The sequence below is a fragment of the Leptonotus elevatus genome, chromosome 8 (assembly GCF_054856555.1).
Source record: "Leptonotus elevatus isolate MCC_2025b chromosome 8, RoL_Lele_1.0, whole genome shotgun sequence".
Taxonomy (NCBI): domain Eukaryota; kingdom Metazoa; phylum Chordata; class Actinopteri; order Syngnathiformes; family Syngnathidae; genus Leptonotus; species Leptonotus elevatus.
In genome coordinates, this window is record NC_141246.1 from 20,348,612 (window position 1) to 20,357,889 (window position 9,278).

The window sequence follows — 9,278 nt, forward strand, 5'->3', positions numbered from 1 at the left end:
TAGTCGCCCATCCCTAGTCAGTATGTTACCACCTCTGCCTCATTTTGAGCCAGGAAAAATCCTGAATTAAGTGAAAAAAATCTCAATGTCTCAATGTTCACAATTATATTCATCAAAAACACGTTGCTAGAGTTCCCCTATCCAGCCTGTTTTCCATGCCAACACAGCTGAGGATCGTTATCAGGCTTCATGCAGAGCTTGCTGATTAGCTAATCGTTTGAAACACCTGTGTTGGCTGTGGAAGACATGGAAAACAGACTGGATAGGGGTACTCGAGAACCGAGATTGAGAACCACTGGTCTATGTACTCACAATGCTGTGTTCGGCTGAAGCAGGCGAAAAGTCATGTTTTTTTATGGAGATGTTGAAAAATATTTGTTGGTATGACTGATTTAAGGGTGTGATAACCGCCACAGTGGACAAAACATGCCTAATCAAAATTAAACGGCACTAATAAACTAACCACCAGAGGGTCACAAATAGAACCTCACCTTTTTAACAGATGTGCTACTTTTAATATTGTGACATGACATTGATGATATTGTGGCAATTGTACTATTGTGATACTGCCCTAAAACACAACACAATGTCTTATTGGCAACCCTATTTACCCAACCATGAGCAAGCAGTACAACACTGTTGCTGCGGAGCTGAGATGCTACCGTGCATCTCTGCGTTGCTCGGTGGACTCCTTCCACATGAAGCACTCTTGCTTCCCAACTAAGGTTGGGGCCCTGTGTGACCTGCAGGCCACCAGTTGCCCATGCCTGTCCGGGATTATACGAATCATTCACTGAATATGAATCTGTGAAGGCAAAACATTGACTCAAATCAACATAGTTTCACAAATAATCAGGTTTTAAATCTGTTCTACTAGCCATCCAAATTCAACAGCCCACATCCACTTAAAACGGTCCCTAATATTAATTGATTTATAGTGTGCAATGAAAAAAATATACAAGGACAAGTAAAAGCACACACAGCAGTGCCTCTCTGCATTCTAACTGCCTGCCTGACTTTTCCATCAGCTGGACCTATCACAGCTTATTATCAGCTCCTTTGAACCGTAGGCTCAGAGCCTGATTGCACTCTCAATTAATGTCTCTATGATCTGCTTTGACTGAGCGAATAATGACAAGCCATGTGCTTGTGTGTGTGCGCATCTGACAGCAATGTTTGTGCACTTGCGCCGATAAAAGAAGGACCAAATGTGTGAATGCTTGTGTAAAGCTTCTCATCAGGGGGTAGTCATCCAGACAGAGCCAAATTGAGAAAGTAAGTTACTATGCATAGAATGTCTTTTCAAAGACAATATATTTGCTTTGTCTTTTGTAACCAACAGAATCTGACGACATCGTGACTCTGATCGTTCGTCGGCCGGAAGATTAAACAGGACGCCTCTCAAGTTACTGTTTATACTCGCCATGAAGATAAAATGCAGCGTATTAAGGTCTGTGTTTCAAGCTCGAGCATGTAGACAAATACACTCCTCTCCTCAAGTACTGAACAGTGATGCCACATCTTTTATTTTTTGTTGTAGACTGAAAACATTTGGCATTGACATCAAAAGATAAATATGAGACAGGATCGTTTCACCTGAAAATCCACTTTGAGGAAAAATAAGACTTTCTCGCTTGCACAGTTCTCCAAATAAGGGGCACATCAAGCTTGTTTTCAAGCTGTCTATCATCCGCCGTTGATGTTTACTGTATAGGGTGACCATTTTTTTATTTCCAAAAAAGAGAACACTAACCCCGGATTACACCGCTTGCGTTACGGCCCCGCTCCGTCTTGACTGCGTGCTCCGGACACGTCAATTTTATGGACAAAACTCACCGGCTGCGCACAGCTGCGGTCCGGCAGCTCCTTCGACAACTTCCTGCCATATCTTGCGTGACCGCGCGAGATAATGTGGCATTAAAAACAACGACAAACACACAGAAAGTGTGCTCAACATTATTATTATTATTTTACTTAATAGGATAAGCAGTGTAGAAAAAGAAATAACAAATGGAGCGATGATTGTACATGTGTAACATGTACACATTATAGCTCAGTGTCCAGGGATATTATCTTCTCACAGTTGAATAGTCATAAATGTGAGAGAATTGTGAATGTTATAAAAGATGATCTGAACCGTTGTTTATGGCAAAATAGCTGAATAAAACAGTTTGAAAAGAGCTCAATGTCATGGAGAGGATGTGAATGATTGTCCATTATTGTGAGTGCCTTAACCCCAAAACTGCTAAGATAACAGTCAAATGTATACAGTCCATTTGAAAGGACTAAAAATTATATTTATTTCAGTTCAGCAAAACGACAAAATTGAAAAATACTGCGGTTTTAATGATTATGAAATATCACAAAGCAACAGAACATAAACATTTATGCTATGCTTATCGTCCTATGCTCCAGCCACAGCGTACTGATGAAATGAGGAGCAGTTTATTACCCAGTTTGCTCTTTTTGAGCTGAAAGATATCTGGCGTAAATTGTCTTTGTTATTTGGAATACAAAGTAATATGATGTTGTTCTCCTGCGGTTAATTCTTATTCTGGTCAGTCTTTCAAGAGCTTAAAAATAAAGTTTATGTTTGTGTAACCACTGCGGAGCACAGCAAGGCTCTCTGCCACCTTGTGGTTTGATTTGTGCATTAAGGCTCAGCACAATCAACGCAGTGGATTACCTCAAGGGTAACGCTCCCACGATTAAGAGGGATTTTCTCCTTTGTGTTTTAATGAGAATCGTAGCAGTGTTGACTGCCCTCCGGTCTGTCTGTCAAACCTACAGAATGTGTGCGCTTTTCTTTCTTGTCTTAAATGTTTCTATTTTCTTTATTCTCCCTGGTACAATTCTTCAGGGTATTACTGCTCCGAAGAAACACCTCTCTTGCAGACTCACTCGTATTCTTAAAAATAAAATGCTAAAATAATAAAGTCAAATAACTGTTTTAACAGTTATTCAACTGAAATGGAAAGGGTGATTCTAGGATCAGAGGCGTAGGGGTGCTGAGCTCCCGGCCAGGCAAGATAAATTTAACAGTTTTGTAGAATTTCATTCCCACAGTTATGAAAGCAGAGAATAACACTTTTGGGGAAAATCTGTGACTAAACCATCAATCTGAAAAAGATTATTGGATCTATAAACTAGAATTATAAAACAAATTCATTGTAAACCTAATAAGACAACTAATTTTCACACAGCAGCATTTAGAGATGCACTTCAACAGCAAACCATTTATTTGACAAAGTAAAATGTCATTTTGTTTAACTTGATTCATAATATATAATACATTTCATTTCTGACACTTTCTGTCACCTTACAACAACAGTTAAAAACATACAAATACAATGTTAAGAACAACATAAGAAAATATGTATGTAATGTAAAATGTAAAATTTAAAATGAATTATTTTGTATGTTATTTATGATGTATATTGATTATTGACAATTCACTTCATTGTTTTGAATGTTCAAGTGTGCCTTCGGAGGTTTACACTTTTACATATGCTTTGCAAAAAAATAAGTAATGTAATTTGTTATCACCAATGTGTTTTGAACACATTCAATTGTTAAATGGTCAATTATTATCATGTGATTTATTATAAAAATAAATCACACAATTGATTGGTGGTATAATATCATAAAGAGTAATCAGTAGTATTCTATGAAATTAAAATTGTCTTGTATCGCTCATCATTAACTGGATGGCCACATATTCCCAGTCGAGAAGCAATGTCAGGAATTGAGTGGAATAAACCATTTTTGAGGCAAGGGGTGGTGCTTCATTACTGTGTGATCGTACACTTTTCTGGCTTGTTTTAAAAGGACATACAGTAAAATTAATAAATAATGTCTCAAATTTTAGAGGTGCTTAGACTGAATCTTAGGCTGCTTGAGAACTCCAAAAAATGGGCAAGTAACACATACAGTTTGCTCTAAAAACTTTTCTGTTTCTCTGCAGTCTCCTTGACTGCATTTAAGGAGCTTGAGCACCTTCAGCCATGAATCTCTGACACACTCGGGAGCTCGATAATGACTCCACAGACAAGACGTTGCCTGTCATTCTGTCCATCACTTTGCCAATTTTCAAGCTGGTGGTCCCCAAATTTAATCATCTCTACATCTTCATGATACTGACCAGCCTGTCGAAATGAGAAAATCACACAATTCATTTCTACTACACAGTCTAAAAAAAAAATATATATATATATATATATATTTTTTTTTTTGAACTTCAGTTAGATAACCCATTTTATAATGTTTTATGTGATTGAAAATGGTTTCTGATTCTGAGGAGAACTGTACTACAGTTGTCTATGGACAGTTGGTCAAAATCATGATGAATATTTTCATCATACCAAATAATGACTTTTTTGAAAAGAAGAGATTAAAATATGTAAACTTGTCACTGTAAGGAAGCTGTTCTAAAATGTTTGGATTGTGACTTGACTGTTATAGAAGATTGAAGGTCACTACTTGGCCTTACACATTCAGGATTTTTCGGCTGTTCACCGATTTTGATTTACTCTACTGTCAACAACCTCCATTTGCGGGAGATAGTGAATGGCCCGGCCCATGAATAGCGAAAACCTTCATATAATTGACGCCAATTGAAAAAAACAAATCTTAAAAAAATCACTGATAAACATTGTGATGTCTTATTTCGTACAGCTGATCAATTACGTCATTGATCGATCGAGCAAATAAAGACGTTACAGCCGATCACCGATTTTGCATAAAATGAAAAATCGTCCGATCCAGCCGATCAGATCGATGTAAATTCAAATAAATACAGCACCTGAATTAGAATACCACTGTCTTAATAATGCTAATACCGTCTTGTAATGCGAATTGTCCTTTACCACTATTATGTTTACCAAAGCAAAATCTGAATTCTGAAGAATGACATTAAACTTTAGGACACTGATTTAACCGATCTGCACTAATGTCCTTTATTAAGTAAGAAAATAATGCAAGACAACAGGTTAGGTATCCATGTGTAAGGTACTTTTCATATCATGAATGGAATTTGGGTACGACAAGAAAACCATATTCATATAAGGAATTGTTGAGTGTATGATGACAATTGAAATGCCAAGAATTAACATGGCTCCTTCAATCTTCCACTTTTCACTGTAAAAATAAAAGGTCAGTTGTATTAACCAACTGACCTTTTAAATAATTCAACATCTCTTTTAGTCATCCTTTATGACCCTTCCCAAACATCCCTTTTCATCATTTAAAGTGTACCTCCGGCGACTCATTTCAAACTATTGATGGGGAAATGTTGCAATATTGTATAAACATCCAGACTTGTATTTATTTATTTAAAAAGAAAGGATATTACCTGACCCATGTCACAGACAGGCTTCCGCTTCACTACAATAAAGCTCATTATTTCAGTGATTCCGTTTAATTCACTAAGCGGCGATTCGTGATGATGACTCAGACCCCAAAAATTCTGCGTTGAATTGGGATAACAAATAGGTTCCGTGAGCTATTATGATCTTGCATTTTGACCAAAAATGTATTTGGATGCAGTTTTTCTTGATAAAGCACAATATATATTTTCCTTCTGACCACCACAGGTACACTGTTATTTATGTTTATTCAACAGTTTGCCATTAAATACGTAAAAAACCTACAATGAAAAATAACAAATAAATAGCATTGGCTTGCCAGGTAATATGTACTGCTTAAACAAGGTGGTTCCAATGGTACGACTTGCAGTTGTGTGATTATCAACTTGCATCACAACCAATCAGGAATCAACAGTCAGTTGAGGGGCCGTAGGCGCACACTGGCAGCCACGCTTCCGTCAGCCTGCCCCAGGGCAGCTGTGGCTACTTAAGTAGCTTACCGCCACCAAAGTGTGAATGTGTGAGCGCACGAATAAAAAAAGCGCTATATAAATCGAATGCATTATTATAGACCGTAAAGTAGGAAATACACACGCCAGTGGGTTAAGGGACAGACCAAGCCCAGACACCACAACAATAAAACATATTACAAAACTGTTACAATACTGTGTGGATTTTTTTTGTCTTGGTTATTGATAAAAAAATTATGTCAAATATTTGAAAAATGCCCATTTCACAATAATGTTCCTTAAAGCAACACTAAGGAACTTTCAGTTTATGTTGATTATGGCAGTGCCATATGGACAAAAGCAGTGATATTATGCCTGAAGGAAGACCACATTTCCCATGAGGACAACCGCATTGCCTAATTTTTTAGCTCACACCTGCGAGTGAAAGCCGGGCTAATGTTAATCTTTGTCTGTCCTTTTATCCTGGTAGCTTCCCTCTTTCTTTTTTCTTTCTTGACTCCTCAGACAAAACTTCTCAGTTGTTTTGCAGCTTCTGCCAGGAAAACAATAATCTTGCATTGACATTCAAATTGACTTTGTCTTTGTAACGAATGGGAAAAGAGGGAAGTGACATATGCCATAAAGCAGTCAGAACATTTGTAGTTTTTTGTTTGGCAGTGTTCCTACCATCCTCCTCAAAGTTGCTTAGTGCCAGTAAAAATGATACAGACCCCCTCAGGCCATGGCAAAGTTACCATTCAACTAGTTTGAAGTCTATGTTTCATCAGAAGAGTTATGAAAATATTTTAAGGTTGAAAAGTTCCTTAGTGCTACTTTAATTCAAAACACCATCCTACAATCTTTGTTCTCTGTGTGAGTGGGCATGAATTGGCGAGCTGTTTGCCTGACTTTCAGCAATCATGTAGCATTCACAATTTTCACACATTTACATTATACTCTTCTTCACATACTTATTATAATTCTTAAACGACATGCTAAGACAGCCAAGTTATACCCCCTCACACCACCACCAAAATTAAATAGCGATTGTAGAAACGTGAATGCATGCATCTTTGCGCAAGAAGGGTTTAGCATGGGCTGGCATATTAGCGCATGTGTGTGTTTGTGTGAGTGATATTCTGGCCCCAGGGTCCTGAGCCATTGTGGCAAGGTAAGAGCAAAACATCTGCTCAGCCAAAGAAAAGCCTTGGTCTGGGTCCGGTCTGGAGAGCGAGAGTGCACAGGCGCGCGCAAACGCACACACATGCACACATGAAATTCCAGTCTCTCTTGAATTAGTATAGTATCACACAATCACAATCAGAACACAACACAAACAGAAAACCATGCCTATTTACAGTATATCCCAGCAGTTAAATAAGTTAGAAGACGTGCACATACCCACCCAGATGCACACTCTTGAGCGCGTCTTATCTTTGATCCCCTCTTCTGGGTTGGCACTTGTTCCCTCTTATTCTAGCCTTTCCTGGATGTCAAGGGCATTGGAACAGTCCCCCAGTACCTGCCATCATTCCCCTTCCTTCCACTTATCCCTTTCTTTTGCCGCCCTTCCTGTCTCTTTTCAGAACACCCCTGAGAGGAGAACTGCCATGTAAGGTCTGCTGGAGGGAGGATAGACCCACACAGCGTTCAGACCGCCTTTGACATCAGAATCACTGAACCTGCCCACATCTACTCTCACCAACCTTGTCTGTCAGACCATGTGTGAGTGTGTGTGTGTGTGTGTGTGTGTGTGTGTGTGTGCGTGCGTGTGTGTGTGTGTGTGTGTGTGTGTGTGTGTGTGTGAGAGTAAAGCTAAACTTTTTAAAATGTCCTATTTATGCAAGCAAAGTTAGCTCTCCCAAAAAATGTTTTTCACACTCTTTGGAAAGCTGAGTGGGAAGAAGATGGGCTTTCTTGCTTGTTATGTGCTGACCCTTGAGGGTGTCTGATTTATGTAACTTATGAGCTACAAAGGGCTGCAAAGTGGTACTACCTTCAGCTTTGACTCCATTTTTTTTTGTGTGTGTCCAGTTTCAAGCTCTGTATCACTATAACCCTTTAAATTGCACAGACTGAAATATTTGGAAAATACCACTTGAAATATAGCTTACAGACGTCAATTAATGCAAAACTGAAAGATTCAAATATCTTGTTTAATGCTATTTATTTCCAAATCCAATTACAGTTCACTCATAAATACGCTTGCACATGTATTTATTTGAATTTTTAAAGGTGTCAAGTTTTTCTCTTGAACACAATTTATAAACTAGTCCTAGAAATGTACTAGATATGTACATCACTAGCTATTGGTGGATAAAATCTGTTGAAATTGTCCACATGTCTCTAGCACTAATTAAAACAAGCAATTTGGATGGGACATCAGCTATACCCATCAGGTTTATAAAAAACATTTTGATGGACTTAGATATGTGTAAAGTGGGGCACTGTGCTGTCGGATCCAGCAGATTTCAGATGCAGTGTAAAAAAAAATAATTTTAGTCTGTTTCGGTTGCCAGAAAGTCCTGATTTTCTTCCACATGTCTTGCGTTCCTGTTATAATTGTTCCATCTCCAATTTAAGTGTAAACCACTTTCAGAAGACTGAGATGACAAATAGAAATGGCCCTTAGTTAGATTTACAGGGCAATTGTAAGCAAGAGTTACTTCTCCACCACGGTGAGAAAAAAACATAGCTTGAAAAGTAGGTGCTACATTTTGATGAGGTGTGAAAGCAAGTACAGCCAATGGAGAAAATCAGCAACCAGAGATTAACACTGAATCTGGCAAGAATTTGTGCCTAAATAAAATAAGAAACATAATATCTATAAAAGCAATTAGTCATAAGCTTAAAGTTTGTTTGTTTTATCTGGCAGGTAGTTGGCATAGCGCTAGCAGGAACATAGCAACGACTATGAACAGATGGATTTCACATTAAACTAACACCAGACAGGACGTCAGTTGTTGCGTAAAATATTTGTTCCACTGGTGAACAGGTTCTGGTCAGCGCAGTAGTTTTGCCTGAAAATTTAAATGCTATTTTAAACAGGTGGGTGCTCAATGAATGCTCATATTTCATGCTCCACACAAAAGTGTTTTGTTTGTATATTGTTAAACTGTAAGTACTGATATCTATCATCCAAATAACTTTGCATCCATTTATATAACAAACCTTTTATGCCATATCTTTCTAGTTTATTCATTAGTATAGAATGATTTATAGTATCAAATGCTTTTTTTAAATCTATAAAAATTCCAACAGTAATTTTTTTTAAATTATCTATGTTAGTAGATATTGCTTCTACGAGTTCCATGAATGCTTTTGAGGTGGGCCGTTTTTCTCTAAACCCATATTGATTTTCACTTAAAAGCTTATGTTTTTCAATAAAATTGTCCAGTCTATATGAAAATATTTGTTCTAGAATTTTTGAGAACTGTGGCAGCAGTGATATTGGTCTATAATTAGT

The 9,278-nt window shown here is 37.8% G+C and overlaps 1 long non-coding RNA gene across 1 annotated transcript; it reads left to right on the forward strand.

Moving 5' to 3' along the window:
* The first annotated feature begins 1,132 nt into the window (after positions 1–1,132).
* On the forward strand, positions 1,133–8,776 carry LOC147170166 (uncharacterized). Its single transcript, XR_015095855.1, has 3 exons — positions 1,133–1,275; positions 1,343–1,450; positions 7,399–8,776. It is a non-coding gene; the product is annotated as an uncharacterized LOC147170166 (long non-coding RNA).
* Positions 8,777–9,278: the final 502 nt, after the last annotated feature.